This window comes from Anomalospiza imberbis, chromosome 5 (genome assembly GCF_031753505.1).
Source record: "Anomalospiza imberbis isolate Cuckoo-Finch-1a 21T00152 chromosome 5, ASM3175350v1, whole genome shotgun sequence".
Lineage (NCBI taxonomy): Eukaryota > Metazoa > Chordata > Aves > Passeriformes > Viduidae > Anomalospiza > Anomalospiza imberbis.
In genome coordinates this window covers 2,856,114-2,877,373 of record NC_089685.1, presented here as the reverse complement: position 1 = coordinate 2,877,373, position 21,260 = coordinate 2,856,114, and the positions used below count along the sequence as shown (strand labels likewise).

The window sequence follows — 21,260 nt, the reverse complement described above, 5'->3', positions numbered from 1 at the left end:
ACGGAGCCCAGATCAGCCCTATTCATCTGTTTTCCTGCCGCGCATTTTTGCCACTTTTGTCGCTGTAATTTGCATTATTATCTGCCAGGTAGGAGCCGGGACTGCAGGGTTCTGCTGCTGGCTTTATCTGCACTCCCTGCTAATGGAGAGGACGGGAAATTAGAGGAGGACCTCTCATCTGTCACTGTGCTTTAAGGCTGGGACTAAGCTCTGCTATCAGAACTGCTCCACAGCAGCACAGACACATCAAGGTAAACAGCAGTTGCTCTGTTGCCTTTGGCCAGCACGCAGATCAGTCAGTTCTTTGGCACATTAACAAAGTGTTAATTGTTCTTTTCAGATGTGTTTTCCCTGCCAAACGCGGGAGTAATCCTGACACTGCCTTGCATCCTAGGCTTTGGGGCTTAGGTCAGGCTGGAGCAGGGGTTGTGGAACAATGAGCCAGCATTAGGCTTTCATTTGGAAACCCAAAGCTCTGCAAAGCCCCAGGGCTCAGGGATGTTGTAGCCAGCTTTGAAACAGACGTGAGGCTTACTGAGAAGTTTATTAAAAAATGAAGAAGTTGAGAATGAACCCGTGGCCTCTGGTATGGAGTAGATCTGGCCAGAGATTTCAAACAGAGGCTTTGGGTAAATGAAAAGAAAAGATAGTTTGTATAAAAGGAGGTAGAATAGGATCATGTTTTCAGTCAACTTCATTTGCAGCAGCAATGGGAGCAAATTCCAGACTTTCTGAGCAGTCCTTAGGCTCAGTCTAGGACAAATCTGTGGCCAAAGCCCAGGAAGGCATCGTGGGCTAAATTTCTCAAGGAAACCAAGATTGCTTTCTCAGGCCTTAAATGGGGTTTCAAACAGGTCGAGAGCATCATATGCTTCATGCAGCACCCTGAGTCAGTGGTTATTCACATTTAGAGATAAGTTCTATGGGTTGCAGAAGAATAAATAGGGGAATTATTACTGTGAAATGTGATCACGGTGTGATTTTCCCAAACAGAGCCCTTTATAATTTTATAATAATAAAGATTATATATATAAAAATATAAATGTATCAATAGTATATCTATAACAAATATAATTTAATAAAAATAAATATATTTATCTCAATAAGATAAATAATTTAAAAATAAATTATAAATAGGGGAATTCTTATTGCATATCTGTCTCCTGGTGAGCCGTGGGTTGTATGGGCTGGAAGTGTTTCTTCAGCTCCTGGTGGTAAATGCAGGGCACATCTCTGATATGGGGCTGCTCTGTTTTGCTGTCAGCAAAGGATGAGTGTTCCTGAGGTATTCCCACATTCCCTGGCCTCCAAAAAACACATGGAAACCGTGGCAGGAAAAGGTAACCAAAGACCACAATCTGAAAGGGAAATGCTGTGTTGAGGCCTTCCTTGTCCCATGAGAATAGAGCAAACTGATTTCCCTGAGAAAGGCTTTGCCATGAGGTTTTCTGGTTTTGGTTTTGTTTTGTTTTTCTTTTCCTGGGAGAAGGGAAAATCCCAGCTTGGACTCTTTTATTTTCTCTCTACAAAACACCGTGTGTTTTTGAGCAGCCCGGTGTTTTTACAGAAACAAGCACAGACACATCATTGAGGTGTCTGTCTCAGCAGTTCTCCTTCAGATCAGCTGCTGTCAGAGAGTTTTTCTGAAGAAGGAAAGGTAGGAATTACCTTTGGCTTTGGCTGCCCTCTCTCAGAACACTTTGTCAGGTCCCTGGTGTGATGTGCACAAGCTGAGCCCATCCATAACACCAGAATAACTCCCCCTAAGGCTCTTCATCAAGAAAGTCCAAAACAACTTACAATTTTCTCTTTACACCTGTAGCTTTTGCTGCTTCACTCTGTATTTTCCAGGTGATTGAGAACCTGGAGGACAACAGGAAAATAGCCATATAAACTGAAAATAAACCAAAGCTTTTCTGAGCCAGAATGACAACCTCATGATGCAGAGAAGAAAAATTGATGGAGTTCAACCGAATGGTGCTGCCATTTTCCAATCTCAACAAAAATAACAATGCAATGAGATCTGGATTTCTGGGATTATTCTTCTGTAGTCCAGGAATCTCTGTTGATGTCCCTTCCACTGAGTCATGAAATGAGTTCTTTGTCCCACTTAAGGCTGGAACTTGGAAGAAAGAGGAATTTTCTCTCATCTGCACTGCATGGATAGAAAGAGAACACAAGGAAGAAACAAGATAGAAAGTCACTGGGAGAGGAAATAATTTCCAGGCAAAGAAAACATTTCAGCTTTGCAAAGCACATTCATGTGTATGTATGGACTTCCATCATTTGCACATAATTTAGCAAAAGCAGGAGTGATATACAGTGGAAAGTTTAAAACATGTAACAGAGCCATAATTTTCCTCTGAATTATGACTGAGTAGTTATTATTTGCTCAGGAAGACTTTCTTTCTTCCTTTTTTTTTCCCCTTCTCCTTTAACATCTCATTAATGTTAATGTAACTCCAGCTCGATAAAAATGGGAAGATAGGGCAATAGCAGTTTGGCAAAGTTATTTTGTGAGAGCAGTATCTTTGGTCTGTGCAAATGATTTTACTCCACAGCTATGCAAAATGAGCATCTCTGGGTCCCATTAACCCAAAGTGAAAGGATCTGGGCAGGGATGATCAGTGGGAAGTGGAACAGGTTTTTCATTTTGTTTCTCGCTTCCAGGTGGGAGACTGAAAGGTGAGTTCCAACCTGGTGGAGCCATCAGAGGGGAAATGAAGCTGGAAAAAGACAGGACAATGCTGCTGTGGGGGATCCAGGGTGAAAGTAACTCTAGGGCTCCAGGGGAAGAGCCCTGCTCTTTGCCTCTGTTTAAACACCAATTTTGCACTGTGCATGTGGTTGGTCCCACCTCTCCTAGAGCCAGGAGAGGCTCTCACGGTCCCAGAAAAACCTTCCTGCCCCTCTCAGGAGAGTAGAATGCTAAGAGTCTTGGTCCCCATGGAATGAGAACCCATGCAAAGATCATCATGGCCTCTGTTTTGGGTCACTTTCTTCTGCTTCTTTCTGTGGAAATCCCATGTGGGGTGAAGAAGATCATGGTGTGGAGTCAGACAAGACATGGATGCAACTGAACCTGGGCAGTCAGGCTTGCTCCCAGTGTGCTAAACTGGAACTGGACAGTGCCCTGGAGGAACTTTCATCTTTCTTTCTGTGGGCTGGGGACTTCCAGCTGCAGATCTCCAGGGGGTATCTGCTTGTCTTCTATGGCTGGGCACATTTCAGGTCTCAGAGTTCACCTTCCCATGAGTTTGGGTGGGTCAGAACAGCCATTGTGCATCCAGGAAGGTCAGGGAAGCACTGGACAGATACAACTCAAGCAAACTCAGGATTTTCTGCCCAAAGCTTCAAGTTAGAGCCTTCAAATCCTTCAAACCCATCATGGCAAAACTTCCTAGGGGCAGAAGGCACTGGATGGATTATTTTCCTTCTTTTTCTCCATGGAAAAATAGGACTTTTATTCTATTTATCCAAACTCTACCTACTCTAGGTGGAGAAAGACCTCCTGGGGGTGATTCAACCATCACTGGTAGCAAGCCCTGATTTCCACTTTCCCACTTACAAGCCTGTCTTGATTTACAGCTGTAAAAAGACATTCAAACTTGGTTGCATGATAATGAACCCACAACTTCACAGGTCTCTGGTGTAGATCCCTCTGTCTGAATTAGCCCTTCACTGGTTTCCCTTTACAGCCAGCAGGAAGGGATGGATACCCAGAGGTCCTGTTTGTCTTCCCAAGCTAAGAATCACAGAATAATTCAGGACGTAAAAGACCTTAAGAGGTCTGTAGTCCACCACCATCCAAGACACAGTGCCACCTAAATTTGGTTCCCTAAAGGTCCCACCCAGCCAAGTTGAGAAATATCCATGGATTTGGAGCCTGCAGAGTCTTTGGGCCCCTGCTCTGGTTTTTATCTGTTGGCCAGGGGACCAAAGGAACAAGGGAACAAACAAAGGAACACTTCAATGCTGACTTTGTCGTTGAAGTAGGTGCAACATCAGCCATTTCTGACTTGGTTTGATAAAGATGTCTTGTTCTGTGGAGCTGGGGTTTGGGAGGCATCCATGCAGGGCTGCCTGGAAGAGAACAAGACATCCAACACATCCATTCCCTGCCAGTGTCAGACAGGACACCCCAGCCTGGACACCCCAGGACACAATGCCTGCGAGAGGGCAGCTGAACCAACTGGCAAAACATGACCAAATCATTCCTTCTCTTTCATATAAGAGGAACTGAAATGGCCTGGAATGTGCAAATAGTAGAAGCCTTGTTCCATAAATTCTGTTACATCCTCTGGAGATGGAAGCCCCCATCCTGTTTTTCCTTTTTTTTTTTTTTTTCCATTCTTAGTGTCCTCCATCAGGACTACACCATCATCTCCTGTGTCAGTAGCACATCCAACTCTTCCTTTCCACCTCTTGGGGAAGCCAGTTAGTGTTTAATAAAAATGTGAAAAAAAAATAAAAAAAAAAAAGGAATGAAAGGTAAAAGGGTAACAATTATCTTTTTCAATCAATATTCATATGAAAGGTCTCTAACAATAATTGCACTTAACACTCTTGGGCTCCAAAGTGCTTTTCAGACATTAACTAATGAATCAAGGAATCAGGGAGGAAAGGCAAGTAGTTCATCCATCTTATGCTTTCCAGCTGTCGTGGGATTCCGACTGGGCTACTGCAAATGCAGGAGCAGGAGAAGCCAGAGGTTTCTGTGGCTGACAGCACAGGAGTGTCTTCAGTAGTCCTGGAATCTCTGAACAATGGATTTGGAGTCCAGTTTGGGGGTCAAGAGCTCCCTATTTCATTCGAGGGCAAAAGGCAGGTGCACTCCACAAGGCACAGCTGCCACATGTCCAGCCCAGTGCACATCTGTCCCTGCTGACAGGGCTGGTTTTGGGATCTCCTGCAGCTTACTGGAACTGCAACTAGGCCTGGCTGCACCTGTGACACTCCACTGCAGTCCTGAGCTTAGGCTCAGCCTGGTTGAGAGGATTTACAAGCTACACAGACAAGGTTTAATAGAGGGAGACTTAACCCAGCAAGGGTCTTCCTCAGTCACTGGAAATTAGGGCTTTAAAGAGGTGGACAGACAGCAAGGCAGGCTCATTTCCACCTCATTAGTTCCTGACAAGTGTATTTCTTCAGCTTGTGGAGGATGGCAGCCCTACCACTGCCATCACCTCCTTGCCAACCTCCCTAAACACACCAATGCCACCAAGGCAGTTTCTAACCCTGAACCATTCTTTAAAACAACAGTTTCTTGCTTTATCCACTGATGAGATTCCTTCCTCTCATGTATGACAAACCCTTCTCTAGCGCAGCAGAATTTTACCAAATCCCACCCTGACCCCATCTCCCTTGTTGTCTCACCTCAAGGACTGCCTTCACTTCATATGTTTCCCAAACCTGTGTTTTTAATAAAAATCTGTGGCAGCAACAGGAAGAAACCCCATTCTCCTGCCTTTAAATCCTCAGTCCTGATGAGCCTTTAGTCCTTCTGTTTTGAAGTCGTGGATAGACTTTAAAACACACCATAAACACAAAATTTCCATTCTTAGGGTGCTATGTTATTTATTGTTCAAGACAAAAGGAAATAGAAAAGGGAAAGGGGGAAAAAAGGAAAAGGAAAAGGAAAAAGGAAAAGGAAAAGGAAAAGGAAAAGGAAAAGGAAAAGGAAAAGGAAAAGGAAAAGGAAAAGGAAAAGGAGAAGGAGCACCATTTCTTTAAAATGACTGCTTTAAAAAAGTATTTCCCCATGGATGGATATTTTACAGGGACTGGACCCAAAGTTTAGCCACAAAGTCTGTTCAAGAGGATGAAACAGGCAAAAACTCTCAATTTCAACACTCCCATGGTTTTGCATTTCATATTCAGTGGGAAAAAATAAAACCAGAGCAGGGCCCATAGGTTTGCCTTGATTTTTGGGTGGAAATAGTGAAGGTGTGAGGCAAAATCCCAAGCAAAGTTCAACTGTTAACTCTGCCATCAAGAAGGGAAATTTGGCACTCGGGGAAGATGGAAATGGGAAAGAAGGGACTAAGCCCTTTTAAAAGTGAAGGAAGGAAGGGAAGAAAACCCACTTTATATCCTGATGAGGATAAAGCTGAGAAATTATAAACCCTTTAAAACAGCCTTTAGTTCACAGCATAATTGGATTTCATGTTTTGGCAGGAAGATGTGATTATTCCTTCCCAAATAAAACATTCTTCCTGTGAATGATGACCGTGTAGAATTACCATGGCTAAGGAGTTTAGTGAGGAAGATGCTTTGCTCATCTTCCATTTCTTTCACACCATGATCTCAAAGCACTTTGCATGTGGTGATAGCAAATATTTCTGCTCAGTCTCTACTGACATTCCCACTTTGCTGATGGAATAGGGAACATCATTTGAAGATGTCCTGAAGTTTGCACAACAGCTCAGGGAACCACAATCACTGATGTTCCTGCCTCCAAAATTGCTTCAATATTCTATAATTGATGAGAAATCCAACTGTATTGGAATAAGTTGTTTCATCAATATTAAGTTTATTTTACAGAGCTTATTTCTACTCTTCTGTGTTGCTGGAGAGGACGCAGCGGTCCAAGCAGATTTCCCACTATGTCCCAGTGCACACCAGACATTTTTGTGTCTTGTTTAGGTTCTTTCTGGACCCCACAGTTCAGAGCTTGTAATGCCCAGGGTTTATCAAATGCAGTGCATCTGTAGAAGAAATTTCATATTCTCGCCCTTGCCATCACATTTTCCCTTTTCATATTCTCTTGTTGGCTTGTCTCTGAAAAATCATCCTGGGATTCTGCTGGATTGACTCCAAATACTGGCATTCACAGACATGTGGAAAGATAAGGAAATGCACAACTCGCTGAACTCAATCATAAACATTATCTCAGACAACAATAACTGCAGGCAAGGGGCCAAGATGTGCTATGGTCAGAGCTCTGCTCCAAAACAGAGAAGGGATTGTTGAGCACCACAATAATTAGAACAAATTGATTTCTTGGCCAAAATAATGGTGGTTTGGTTTTGGTTTTGTTTTAATTTTAAAAAAACTGCATGGAAACCACACAAAGATGGGTGTGAGAGTGGAGAGCTCTGATGGCAGAGCCCCTGTAAAATGTTAAAAGGACTAGGAAAGAGAAATAGCACTTAGGTACCAATCAGGCTGGGCTTGGACATGGAATTATAGGATATTCTGAGCTGGAAGGGACCCACAAGGATCATCAAGTCCAGCTCTAGACCAGTGGTCCACATAGGGATCTAACCCACAATCCTGGCATTATCAGCACCACGCTCCAACCAGCTGAGCTGATCTCAGGGTCCAAGCCAGGCAGGTTAGACTCTTGATTTTACACCTGACCTAGGGCCCAGACATGGTTATTAAGCTTGCTCAGCCAGGAGAAGGAAGCAATTTTACAAGTTAGGAAACTGATAAAAGGATTATTCTGTTTGCCATGGATTCTGCATCAGTCCTAGCGAACAGGCAGAGCTTTCCCTGTTGGGGTTTGGGTCTGCACCAGTCCTTTGCTCTGTAAGTCTGTGCAGCCAAGTCTCCACAGTGTAACCCAGCCATTTATCCAGGTGGGCAATGCACACCAGCCTTAAACCTCTCTGCCAGGGGTGGAACGTGGCAGTTCAGCTCAGAAAGTGATGCACAGTGGAGGGGAAAGAGCTGTAACCTTTCAAAAAGCTCACAGTCCTGCTCCTGAACCCAAACAACCTGACCTGGAGCTGCAGCAGCAATTTCATCAGGAGCAAGGTGTTATAAAATAGCTCAAAGCAGAAAATGGGAATACAAAGAGAGAAATACACCCAGGCAGAGCATAAGGCATCAAGGCAAAATGAGGGTCATATAAAACCTTGAGTCACACAGGAACAAACTTGAACGGTGGTGCTCATTGTCTAAATGAGAAAAACATACAGGAAAGCAAGAAATAAAAGAATAGTTTCAGTAATTGAAATTTCAGGAGAACACAAAGAAGCAGGCTGTGATTTACCATAGGTAAACATCCTCTCTGATACAAATCACCCCTGTGGCAAACATCTTGTAAACTTTATGGGCAGAAGCTCAGCAGTGAGAATATACGGCCGTGGGAGAAGGAGAAATCTCAACATTTGTTTTTCTCCCAATCCTAAGCACGTTTTACAGGATGGATGGGGTGGAGATGGCCTTTGGATTGTACTTCCCTGGAGTGCTGAGCAGCAAAAGGGAGGTGAGTGACAGTTCTGGGTGTCACTAGGTGAGTGGGATGCTCTGGAGGGGAGGATTTTCTGTCCCCTTGCAGTACCTGGCACAACTTTTGTCAGCCTTGGTGCTGATTTATGTGGCTGTTGGGTGTGTGCCAGGTAAGAGCTAGGGGAGGAAGGAAAGTTGAGGCCATTTCCATGGAATAGAATCATGGAATGTTTTGGTTAGGAAGGGATCTTAAAGATCAGCTCATTCCGAGCCCTCTGCTATGGGCAGGGACATTCTGCTGCTCAGAGCCCCATCCAGCCCAGCCTTGAACGCTTAACTCACTTTTCTAGTGAGTCTGAACTGGTGGCCTCAGAAAAGAAACTTCAAGGGAAGGTGCTCCAGGCAAACTTGACCCTGAGCTTTGCAGCCTTCTGCACACAGAATGCAATGAATCCTCCTCTCTTCCAAGGCCATCTCCACACAGGGGATGGAGAAATGCAGTTTTCTTCCCAGAGACTGCCAGTCACTCCTCTTCTTCTGTGGGACATGGGCTGCAGCCATCACAACTGGACCTGGAAAAACCCAGCTAGATGAGGAATTTCACCACAGCCTTTGAGCATTTGGGTGTTTTGGTCCCATCCATTTCTAAAGAAATTTTCTTGATATGACTTTTAGAAATTTAGAAAAAGTAAATTTTCAGGAGAGCTAGAATGGTGAGGTGAACTTCTCTGAGTGGACTTTCTTCCTGTGCCATAGAAGAAGTTGTATCGAAGATGCTGTGTGCTTGTGAGAGCTGGGTCTGGGATGGGAACCCACAGGGGTGTTCAGGTGCCAAGTGTGCAAGGCCGAGTGCATTGGTGAGAATTCCTAGAGATGGGAGCTGAAAGGACCAGGAGGGTCATGTGTGGCTGGGGAAAAAGCTTTCCTTGCCATTTCTGCTGGGGTGAAGGCTGCTTGGAGAAAAGGGTGCTGTCCAGAGTCAAGAGGTTGAAAAATCAAAGAAAAAGATCAAAACCGAGAGTGTGCAGTAGACAAATCTGGGAAGTGAATCTTGCTGTTCCCTTTTCACAGCTGGTGAATGAAGAGGTGAAAAACTCATTGTGCTTCCTCCCAGTCCTTGTCCTCACTCCTGGTTTGTCTTCCTTCAGGTTGATGCTGCTTTTGTGAAATATCCACCAGTCCTGAAAGGAAAGGTGATATTCCAGGCCTTCTGGGGAATGAGCTACAAGCTTGAGACAGCAGTCCTGGCTCTGGGGAGGCCCCACTGCTATCGGTGCTGGAGTGGCCGACGCGGGAATGATGCGCAGAACTCCATGATATCAGAAGGCAAATTAATTACTTTATTAAACTATATTATACTAAAACTATATTACACTATATTACACTAACAAGAACTATCACTAATTAACTAGAAAACCTGTGACTCTGCTGAGAGTCCCGACACACACGTGGATCCAACTGGTCAATGAATCCAAACAACCATCAGCAGAGTCCAATTAACAAATCACTCCTCAGTAAACAATTTCCATGACGCATTCCACACGTGCACAACAGCCAGGAACAGCAAGTGAGGTAAGAATTGTTCCTCTTCTTTCTCTGCTCCTCTCAAAGCTTCTCCCAGGAATTCCTGGGAAAGTTGTGTCTGCTGCTTTCTATGAAGAGAGTTGTGGCCACACCACTGTCACCTCTTGTTTCCTCTCTCCCACAAGTATTTGACACCTGTCTTTGACCTGGATAAAGTCCAGACAGTTTTCAAGGGCCAGGAATGCCACAAGTTTTAATCATTTTTTTGGACTTGGTCCTCAGGACTTCCCGCAGAATTCCCACTCTTGTGCACCATCTTGTTTTCCTATTTGTTCTTTTCAAGAGGTACATAACACCAAGCTCAGGAATGGCCCTAATTCTGCTCACTGCTGCTGTGCACCTCCCTCACATTTCCTCACAGCAGAGAAAAGCCTTTGCCTCTTCTTTCTCCTCTGTCCAGCAAGGTCGTGCAGAGACACTGCAGATTTCCCACATCACCAGCTCTTTATCCTCTGCTCCGAGAGGACAGATGATTTGATCAGGAAAGCTATTTTCCTGCAATGTAGATTATAATGGAAATCTGGAGAACAGCCCTGACTCCGAGTCTCCGCAGCTTTATCCTTTTAAAAGCACAAGCCAATTAACCTCAGCCTGCAGGGAGAGAGCCCCTCTCTTAGCGGCTGGGTCTTGGAAAATGAGACGAAGGGGATTTAAATTCACAAGGCTCTGAAACTCCAGCCCAAGCACAGAGCACTGCACAAACCTCCCCAATGATGCCACACACGTGGACATGGGGCTCTACATGCCCCATGGACATACTGGGGTCTCTGAAGCTCCCCAGGATGTTGCTCCACTTCCCTCAGGCTGCTGTGGGGCTTGAAGGGTCAGGGCAAAGGACTGAAATTCCTGGGGACAGGGATATACTTCATATTGAGGTGGTTTGTGAAGGATGGTGTCAAGAGCTCTCTCACCTGGAGATGGTCATGGAGGATAAAAAACAGCCCAGGGCCCAGGCTCAATAAAGAAATCACAGAAATTGTGTTCTCACCATGGGAAATGAAGGGCACAAAGACTAATTAGCTCCTAAGGGTTGCACCACGAGGAAAGAACTCAGCTCATCCTGAAAAAGAAAATATGCTAGCTCCTGGAAACTTCTGTTTTTCCCCCATTTCAGGAGCTGTGATGGGCACCTGAATGCTGGGTGAGCCAAACCTGAGTGTCACTGATGCTTCACAGGATCACTGGTTGGAAAAACTCTCTAAGATCACTGACTCCAACCATTAAACAGCAGTGCCCAGGCCACCACTAAACCATGTCCCCAGAGGTCACATCCACCTTTTGGAAACCTTCCAGGGCTGGTGGTTTCACCACCACTAAACCATGTCCCCAGGGGCCACATCCACATGTTTTCAGAACCCTTTCAGGGCTGGTGGTTTCACCACTTCCCTAGGCAGCCTGTTCCAATGCCTGACCACGCTTTCAGTGAAGAATTTTCCCTCAAATCCAGTCTCAACCTTACCTGGTGCAACTTGAGGCCATTTCCTCTGATCCTTTTGCAGGTTACCTGGGAGAAGAGACTAAACCCACCTGTCTACAACCTTCTGTTAAGTCCCTTTTTTCATGAAAGAAAATGAATGACAGAGACAGGGCATTTTCCACATCTCTGCTGGTCTTCCACATCTAAATGTTCTCTGCTTATCCCACAAAACTCCTCTGCCATCTGATGTGCTACCCTGGCACCAACTGTTTCCTGGGGAAAGGCAGGCACACACAAAACACCCTCTCACCAGACACCTCTCCCCAAATCATGCTAAATACCTGTCTTTGTGTTCCTTCCATGACAACAGCTCCTGTTTGAAACGTTCACATCTCCAGACATTTGACAAGCAGCTGAGTAAATGTCAACACCCTTCCAGAGGAAGTGTGGGATTTTAAGGGAATTTAGCACTGACTGGGAAATTGCAGTTGGTTCTGGGGTGAGACTTTCTGGTTCCTACAGCTGAATCCATGCCAGCATTTGAGGCCAGGCAGCAAACAATGCTGTACCCTTGGGGATGAGGGATGGACAGAGAAATATCCCTGCTCCTTTTAAGTGACAACCTATAAGGGTTTTTTACGATGGGGGAAATAATTTGGGGTTAGAGCACTATTCTGGAGCACTGGAGAAATACAGGAAATACTCCCTGAATAGCCTTGGATGTGCATCTAGTAGGTGGCACCCCTGCCCATTGAGGAACCAGGTGATCTTTAAGGTCCTTTCTGACCCAAGCCATTCTATAATTCTATGATGTAGTGGCTGTTGGGTCTTTGGTCCTCATCCAAAAATTCCTTGCCAAGGTTTCCTGGACCTGTTCCCCTCAGGAACACATTGTTCTGGCACTAAGAGTAGTCCTGCAAAGAGAACACCAAGGAATTGCTTCAGCACAGTCTCAGTGGAAACAAATCCTCCCTGTTGCATTTCCCAAAACAAGTATTTTCCATTGGCTCCGATTACTATGCCAGGCCTTTTCCTGTGAGTTCCTACAGCTTCCAGGCCCACAGTGCGGTGGTCACTTCCCTGTGTGGGATATGTGGGCTGGGGCTCATTGTCCTAAAGCTTTTTTGGAAAAAGCACTGCAGGCACCTTCCTCCTTCTTCATTCCTTTGTAGGGAGGAAAAAAAATATATTATGGAGCAATCCAACTGACCTGGGAATAGATCAATGGAAAGGATGAGATGAACAGCTCCTGGACAATGCCTATTTCTCTCCTTCAACAGGTCCTACAGGGAAACCACTCTGGGAAATCTCACCTGTGGAATTTCTTCAGGAAATATGTCCATGATCACAGGGTGTTGGACAAGGTTCACTGAGTCACAGAGCTCTGTTTCTGCTTATTAGAGATATTTAGGATGAGGTAGACTTGAATGATGATTTCTCCATGTAAATTTCAGGGGTTGTGATCAGGGAGAACAGACTAGGAGAATCCATTCCCTCTTGGCCAGTTGGATTCTTTGTTAAGAGCCATTATTAATTTTAATTCAGAGCACAACAGGCTGGTGGAATCCACTGCTGCAGGATATTAGAGTTTGCTGTGCCTTTAAATGGTGCCTGCACTTAAGGTTTGTGTTTTTAAGCAATAACTTCAAGCCAGTGTGTTGAAAGCTTGCTGAAGCTCATTTAGGCAAGACTAACATTGGAAAACATTTTCTAACAACACAGATAGGAACAGAATGTCCATGGGGGATGTGGGATGTCCCTCCCTGCAAGAAAAGCCCCAGCAAAGAGGTGACAGCACAGTTTTGGATGTCCCTCAACCTGCCAGGAGCAGGGGGAGGCTTAAGTGATTCCTCAGGACTCTTCTCTGTTATAATTTCTGGCAGTATGGAAGTCAGTTTTTAACATCTTTTATTAAAAAAAAAAAGATATTGGAGGGCACTGTTGAATAGCACAGGTTGAAAGGGACCTCTAGAGGTGTCTGGTTCAACCTCCAGCTCAAAGCAGGGCCACCTTCAAAGCTGGGCCATACCTCCTCCACATGAGTGGCAAAAGATTTCTCATGTAGAGTTTGCACCACCTGTGTGGGCCCCAGAGCTGGTGCTTGATTGGCCAAATTGCGAAGATTTTGTCCTTATTTCCAGCTGAAACTGGAAATTGCAACCAGTGGCTGCCAGCTCTGGCCATTCCCCTGCTTCCCTGGGGACAGTCCAGCCGTGCCTTTTCTGTCACCTGCTGGAGCTGGTGCCTACAAAGAAAACAGTTCCCCTTGCAAGCTGCCAGCCTTACCCAGGCTGAGCACACCCAGGATCGTGGTGTTTCCTTCACAAGTCACACCCCCTGCTCACTAATGGGTTCTTTTTTCTGGCACCCCAGGGGCAAAGGGGATCCCAAAATCCAGATCCTTCACTGCCGTGTTTACGGCGGCCTCCGTCCCTCTCTGCCTGCAGTTGCTAAGCGATATCTCTGCTCTCCAAAGTCACTGACACAGACCCTTGGCTGCTGCATTTCACTATTCAATTTGCAATTTAAATTCCCTGACAGGCAGAAGCAACCAAGCTGTTCACTTAAGATTGCAAGAAGTTATATTGAAATCCAGGAAATCGCCAGTGCCTTGAGCTCTTCATGAATTTCACTTTGGTAAGAATAAAGACAGAGGTTGGAAGAGGGGAGGAGAGAGACAGGTGCTCAGGTGTGGGACAAAGGATGGAGCAGAGACACTGGGGTACAATCACGGGGTGGAATTTCCCCTTTATTTGTGTTGGTTGTTCCATGTTCTGACCTCTAAGACCTTGTGCTTCTGCTTGGGCTGCTTAAATACCTTTCAGTGAAGTTAAAACACTCAGTTTTATTTCTTTTTCAATCTTTCTTTATTAGCATTTCCTAGAGATGGACATAAGTTCCCTTTGCATCACCTTTTCCTTTCCTAAAGCACCCACAGAGGGATTGTGGCATGAAAGGACAGCAGGGAAGTGTCCCTCATCCCAGGCAGGACGGTCAGGTCCTGGATATCCACTGCCTGTGGCCCTCCTGGCTATCCCCAGCTGCTCCCAGGGATGTCCAGACCTGAATTTTGGCCACACAGAGAACATGTTGTGTTTTGGTTTTGGTCACCTGTGTCCTCCCTGAACATGTGGGATTTGTGCTGCGTGAGGACGAGAGTGGCATTGCTAAATCAGACAGAGACAGGCAGGAATTATTTGGAATGGGAAAGGATCAGGAGCTTCAGTGCTGAGGGAATGGAAGCTGCCGTGGGCAGCAGTGGGGTCCTGACACCAGGGGAAGGTCAGGGACCTTCTGGAGCCAGCGCTCCCCTTTGATTCTCTAAAATAAATAAATATCAAAATAAAACAAAACAAAATAAAATAAAATAAAATAAAATAAAAGAAAATAAAAGAAAATAAAATGAAAGTCTCTAAACAGACATTTCCCTGCGCTGAAACCCTCCGTGGGCTCGGAGCCGTGGGGTTTTCAGGCCAGCAGAGGGAACCCTCCACCGCAGTCATCCCAAATCCCGCAGCTGTAGGGGATGGGGAGCAGCAGGGCTGGGGGCGCTGGGGGCTTGCAGCTCCCCGAAAACGGGCTGATCCTTCTCTTTCTGTCCAGGATGAAAGCGTCAGATTAAAGGAATTCCACTTTTTAAAGTGAAGCAGCTCCAGAGGTCCCTTAAAATCCTTTGTGGCTATCGACTCCCCTTGGGTAAGGCTGGAGAGTGGCAGGGCGGGGATCAACCTCTGCCTCATCTGCAGGACAACTGCCCCAGCTGTGGGGCAGACAGGGGCAGGGACCCTCCCTAAAAACCATCAGCAGCAGAAACCAGGCAGCCAAATCCCCTTGCTCGGTGTGAGCCTCTGGGTGAGGGGGTTTGGTGCAGGGGTTCTCCCTGTAGGGACAGGAGTGTGACACAGGTGACATCCGGCACGACCATGGCAGATGCTTTGCAAGCTGGTGTGGGCATCACCTTTTCCTCCTTCACTCGGTGTTTCTCCAGCCCCAAGTCATTTATCTGAGGCACAGGACAGAGTTTGGCCAGCCAGGTCACTGCAAGGAGGCCTCAGAAGTTTCTCACTGAGACTTGTCCCCGCGGCAGAGGCCACCAGGTGCCCCCAGGGGACGGAGACAGCTCTGAAAGAGCTTGCTGGAGCATTTTTCCCATTCCTAACTGCAATGTTTTTCACCTTCAGCTTCCCAAAGTGCCCCAGTCTGGGAAATCTTCCCCAGAGTCTCCACCTAAATTCCTAGAGGATCTGCTCTCTGTGACAAAAAGGGACAGCCCTGGAGTTGCTGCTTTATTCCCACAGACACTGAAGAGGGAGTGTTTGTAATGCATTTTGGGAGACAACTTTCCTTTTATTTTTGCCTAGGACTGGGTGATATCAAGCTACAGACTGACTCTGAGGAGCAGCCAACAGCTCAGTATCCTGTATCCTTGGTTTTAAGAGCTCCAGTGGGCATCTCTGGATTTTTCCATCCTGAGCACTCTGTGTCAATGATTTGCTCCAGCACCCTCAGGCCTATGTTAAAAACAAGGCAAGATTAAACAGAAAACAGCAGGATGGTCAACAACCTGCCCCTGCAAGGCTGAAGTTTCCATTCTTAACTGCAATGTTTGAATAATGAAAGCTCCAGAAGGTAAAAAAAGAAAAGGTGCTTGATCAAAGCACCTTTCATTTTTGCTTTGTCTTCTTGCACTTTCTTGGGATTAAAACTGTTTTGCTTTCAAAAGCATGTTCAGAATGAAGGTTTTGTGTTGCAGGTAGCACAGTGGGATGCTGGGCCAAGCTCCTAAGGGTCTTCTCCCTCCTTCCCACAACTCAGGGAATTTGATTTGGTGAATTCCCCCCTGCTCTTGCAGCACCCACATTTTTTCACTGTTCTGCCTTTATCCTTTGTGCTGCTCCTTCCTCACAGACCAGAAATGCTGGATAACTCCAGTCCTTGGATATGTTCAAGCTCTTCACAGGAAGGCAGCTCTGACCCCCTGCCCCTCCAGAGCCCTGAAGTCCTGAGGAGTTTGGGAGCTCTTGAGCTCCCAGCACATCCTCCCCCTGTCCTGTGTGACCCCATGGTGCCACCAGCTAGGCAATGCCCTGGGCACTGGGATGGCCCTGTCTGCCCTAAAGAAGGGCAAGGAAAGGGAATGGGTTTCATTCTTCCCTTTCCAGTGAGGTTCAGTGGGAAGGGTGACAGCAGTGTCTGGTGGTTTTCAGCCAGGTCCAACCACCTGGGACTTTTCAGCCATTTTTCCTTCAAGTCTGGTGTTGTTTTTGCTCCTTTCCCGTCCTTTTTGGGATTTGTCACTCCTGAGGTCACTGTCAAATGCAGGGGACACAGAACAGAGCTGCCCAGCCCAGCCTGAGGTAGGGTTGCCTCCAAAAGCCAGGGACATCATCAGTTTCACATGGAGATTCCTCACGAATATTCTGGGCAGATTTTGAGAGCTAATGGAATTTAGATGGAATTCTGGGTCCTCAGTCCTGAGCACTGATGGAAGTTGGTGGCCAGGTCTTGTCACAGACAAGAGAAGTGACAAGTGCCCACCTAACTCTTGGAAGGACAGGGACTGCTGGGGGACACAACTCACCCTCTGCCCCACATTTCTTCCCCATTATTCTCTCTCTCTCTACTCTTGTACATTTCTGGATAAAATTTGAGCTTGGATTAACTTTTTTTTCTCAGGTGCCTGAAGCAAACAGGATGCCACGTCCCTTTAGCTAAGCCACAAGCAATCCCATTCAGATGCTCCCTCTTCCAGGCCATCAAAAATGCTATTTTGGGTGTTTAGGATCCCCAAGAGGTTGTTGCTCTCTTTTCAGCCAGAGAAAACCTTGCCCAAATCAGAATTTTTCCCCCAGTGGGTCCGGTACAGACCAGCTGCCATGCTTGCCCCTCCTCAGCTCCACCTCACCTGTGTGCAGGATGCAACAGGCTGGATTTGAGGCAGCACCTGGGGAAGGGCTGGCCTGGCATCCTCCCCTGCCTTTGGGATAGTCACACCAGCCTTGTTGGACTCATTCCTCTGTTCCTGCAAAAACAAACAGGCTCCTGAGCTGCAGCGAATTGATTCTCCGTGCTGTAACTGAATTACAAGCCTCAAATGCTCCCTCTCTCTCCCCCTTTCATCTTCTCCCTTCTGTTCCTGCCTCATAGAGAGGAGGAGTTTTCCTTCCAGTGAGTGCAGGGATGGATGGAAGAGCTGGGCTGTGACGCATCACTGCCTGACCCTGAGGGACAACTCCACTTTTGTCCTCTGGAAAGGAAATTCCACATGTGTTGATGGGGAAAGGGCAGAAAAAGAGGCAGTGCAAGGAGATGGATGTGGAAGGAGATCTTTCAGCCTACAGGAGGAAGTTACCAAACCCTTTTCTCTGTCTCTGAGAGCTGTAGCAATGTTCCCAGGCTTCAAGCAGGAATATCTCAGGGGAAAAGGTGATTTAGGGGATGAGACTCAAGTTTTTCTGTCTTGGAGATGGAGGCAAGGACCTGCTCTCCCAGAGGTTTCCTTTCTGCCTTGTGCATCTCAGAGCCATGAGCACTGACCATGTGGAGTGACCAAAATGAACTTCACACCCGAGACAGGTGTGGGAGGAACAACCCTCTCATCCCCTGGGATGTGGGATCTCCCCTTCTCTGGCACCATACACTGGTCATGATGACAGGATGCTCCTTTTCCTGATGCTCTGTGCCCATGTCCAAGTTTTGGCAAGTTGATTAATTCCTGGAAATTGTCAGTGCTAGGTTGGCCTTGCTGACGATTCCAGGGAAGGATGTTTTTCCCTCTTGCACCCTTGTGGTGTTTGGAAAGACACCAGTCTCCAACTCAGGGAATGAGAGAAATAAAGAAAATCTGAGTGTTCTCCTGTGGAAAAAATGTCCTGAGTTCAGGGCAGGTTTCTCTTGTGCCTGGGGTCACTGGGGGAGCACAGGAAACTGACAATCCGACTTTCAAAAACTGGTTTATGGATCCCAGAGAAAAGGCAGGAAAAATCCTGAGTGCTCCAGAGTGGGGCCAGAGGAGCTGTGACTGCAGCCTGCATTCAGCTCTGTGGCTCTTGTCTGCTGTCATCAAATTCCCTCTGTAATCAGCGCAGAGAAATCAGAGCTGCTCTAGGGTGATTCAAGTCCACTTATCTCAGACACCTCTCTCAGGAGGCCTGAAATTTCCCTATCTCCTTCCCCAGTGTGGAGATGGGGGCCAGGCCAAGGGCTTAGGAAAGAAGCTGAACTTGCAGGCAGGAAGAGTTACCAGGAATGCGTCCAAGGCCAGGAGCTCTACTCCAGATTCCTGCAGGCTCCAGAGCAGGCTTTTGTGACCCACTGATGTCCCAGCACACACTCAGGGGCAAGCCCAGCCTTTCAAGAGCAGGGACAATTTTGTTGCAATCTATTTGCAAGGGTTAGGCCATAGCGTGCACCAGCCAGCCTGCTTCAAAGTTTGTTATCAAAGCCTCAGGAATTCGTCAAGGCTATTGGAACATAGATAGTGCTAAATTAAGAAAGAAGAGGCTGAGAAAGCGAATACCAAGACAGCAAGAACTAGGTAACAGAGGACTGTGAAACACCTGGACTGTAACCAATCATATACTCGAGAAATGCAGGCAGAAAATGAGGGAACAAGACAAAGGCACCGATCAAGAAGTGTGTACTTAGTAGTTTGTAGAATCCATACATATGTGTGTAATGTAAACAATAAACGGCTTCTGCTTGATTATATAGGTCAGTTGTTCAAGAGTCCTGGATTTCCAGCAATAGACAGTCCCCACTTTGCTGCCACTGTTCACATCTGCCTGCTTCCAGAAGGTTCCACGCACCCAGGGACCCTCAGTATCCACCACACCAGCCTGTTGTGGAAGTACAGAGCTCCCTCTTCCTTCTCTCCACCTGATTTTTCCAGCTTCTTCCCTTCTTACACATCCATTTGTATCCATACCCAGAAATCCCTGTTTTTCTCTCCCCACACACAACTTCCAATTCCCCTGTGGAAGTACAGAGCCCCCTTTCCACCTGATTTTTCCAGCTTCTTCCCTTCTCACGCATCCACTCATATCCACAGCCAGAAACCCCTATTTTTCCTTCCTATTTTTCCTTCCTGTTTTTCCTTCCTATTTTTTCTATTTAACCTATTTCCTATTTAACCCCTATTTTTCCTTCCCCACACACAACTTCCAATTCCCCTGCAGAAGTACAGAGCTCCCTCTTCCTTCTTTCCACCTGATTTTTCCAGTCTCTCCCCTTCTCACACATCCACTTGTATCCACAGCCAGAAATCCCTGCTTTTTCTCTCCCCACACACAACTTCCAATCCCCCAGCCCTGCTCCTCAGCTACAGTGAGGTTTCATCTTCAATGGGTAAGACAAAGCTGTCCAAAGGAAATGAGGAGCAGCCTTGCCCTGCTCTCCACGCCCAAGGGGACGCCAGCGCTCAGAACTCGGCTCCTGCGCGTCGGTGATAAATGAGATCCACCCAAAATAAATAAATAAAACCCAGAGGGGAGCAAAATCCCCAGGTTATTCCTGTATTACTCAGTCATCTCAAGGAGAGAGCAGCTATCTTCTGGCAGCTGGCTGAATCATCAGCTACCTAATGCTGCCTGGAATGAATACAGATGCTTTGGAATTGCCTCGTGCGAGCTCCACAATAAAGGCAGCAAAAGCAGCTTTGCGAACTCCAGAATGGAGGCTGACAAATTCAATCAACAAAGCGGCTCTGAAAGCACTCCTGGCAAAATATGAAAAGGGAATTACAGGCACTGCAAGCCCCAGAGCCCCTTGTCTTCGTGGCTTTGCTGGGGAAAAGGGCTGGCAGTGCCCTGTCTGCTCTGAGCGTTTAACACCTCCTAATTCATCACAGCCACTTGCTCTTCGGGTGATTTATTTCATTTATTTCATTGCTCCCATTATTCCCAGAGCCTCCCTTGCACGGGAGTGTGCCTGTGTAGGGGCAACAGCCCTCTCCATCATATCTAATGGCAAGAGTCTGTCACCAGGGGCCTGGAGGGATAGGAGCAATGTGAAAGGCACGTTGGGATGGATGGTCCACCAGGAGCATTCATCTCGGCTGTGTGCAGGAGTCAACGAGCCTGGCCTGCAGGACTGATATTTAGGGATGGGATTTCTGAGGGGCTCGCATAGAACCCCACATCCACGGCCCAGTTTGCCCCAGCAGAGACTGGGTGTGTCCAAGGACAGCTGTGCCATGGGAGCCAAGCAGATCTTTGCCCTCAGGGCTGGGCAGTGCCACTGCAGCCCCTGGCATGTAGGTGTTTCCAGACCATCTATTTTCCCTGCTCTGTGCCCAGGGAAACAGGACCTGGCTGATGCTCAGCCTGCAGTGGCTGAGGTTTAATTGATGACTGGCTCTAGACTGAACCACAAATTAATGACTACAACACCTACTCATTTTATATCTTTCTCCTCAAGCTTATGCTTACCAGGTTTCTAGCCCAGGGGAGTCCATGTGCAAGGGAGATCAGTAACCTGCAAGGAAAACATTCATGATTAACTTCTCCCCTTCCTCTTCCCGCAGTATCTGCTCTCTGTGCACCCCTTCTGTTCATCCCAGCCCCACATGTCACCAGGCTCTGCCTTCCTTCAGCACCTCAGGGTGGTGGGGACAACCTCTGTTGAGGGACCAGGACTCCTGTCTCCAGCCTCGCTTTGCCACCCTCGGGGTGCAGACCCTCTCTGAGCAGGGCTGTGAGGTGGAAGGAACCCTCCAGCTCCATGAACTGCTGCAAAACTGCTCGGGCTGGTGGCTTGTGGCAGCCACCAGAGATGTCCTGGCTGGCCAGAGATTTGTTTGAAGCTGGAACTGAGGTGTGTTTGTCCCCAGCACAAGAACAAACAGGACCTGGGCTCTGAAGCAGCCAGGTGGGAGGGAGCCCAGGACATTGGCACAGAGCAGGAGAGTTTTGGGTGCTTGTCTTCAGCTGCAGGAGGAGGAGGAGGGCAGTCCAGAAGGGAAAGTATGGCAGCAGGAGGGAGAGATTCCTCCTCTGCAAGGCTGGGAAAGAGGTCTCAAGCATCAGGTTGCCTGGCAATGGCTTCGAGGGTCCATCAATTGCTCTGAGCTTCTCACATCGGG

At 47.0% G+C, this 21,260-nt stretch overlaps 1 long non-coding RNA gene across 1 annotated transcript; it reads right to left on the bottom strand.

Annotated features, from left to right (window-relative positions):
* Positions 1-463: 463 nt before the first annotated feature.
* LOC137473598 (uncharacterized) lies at positions 464-4,073 on the bottom strand. Its single transcript, XR_010998883.1, has 2 exons — positions 1,794-4,073; positions 464-920 (listed from the first exon to the last, which is right to left on the bottom strand). It is a non-coding gene; the product is annotated as an uncharacterized lncRNA (long non-coding RNA).
* Positions 4,074-21,260: the final 17,187 nt, after the last annotated feature.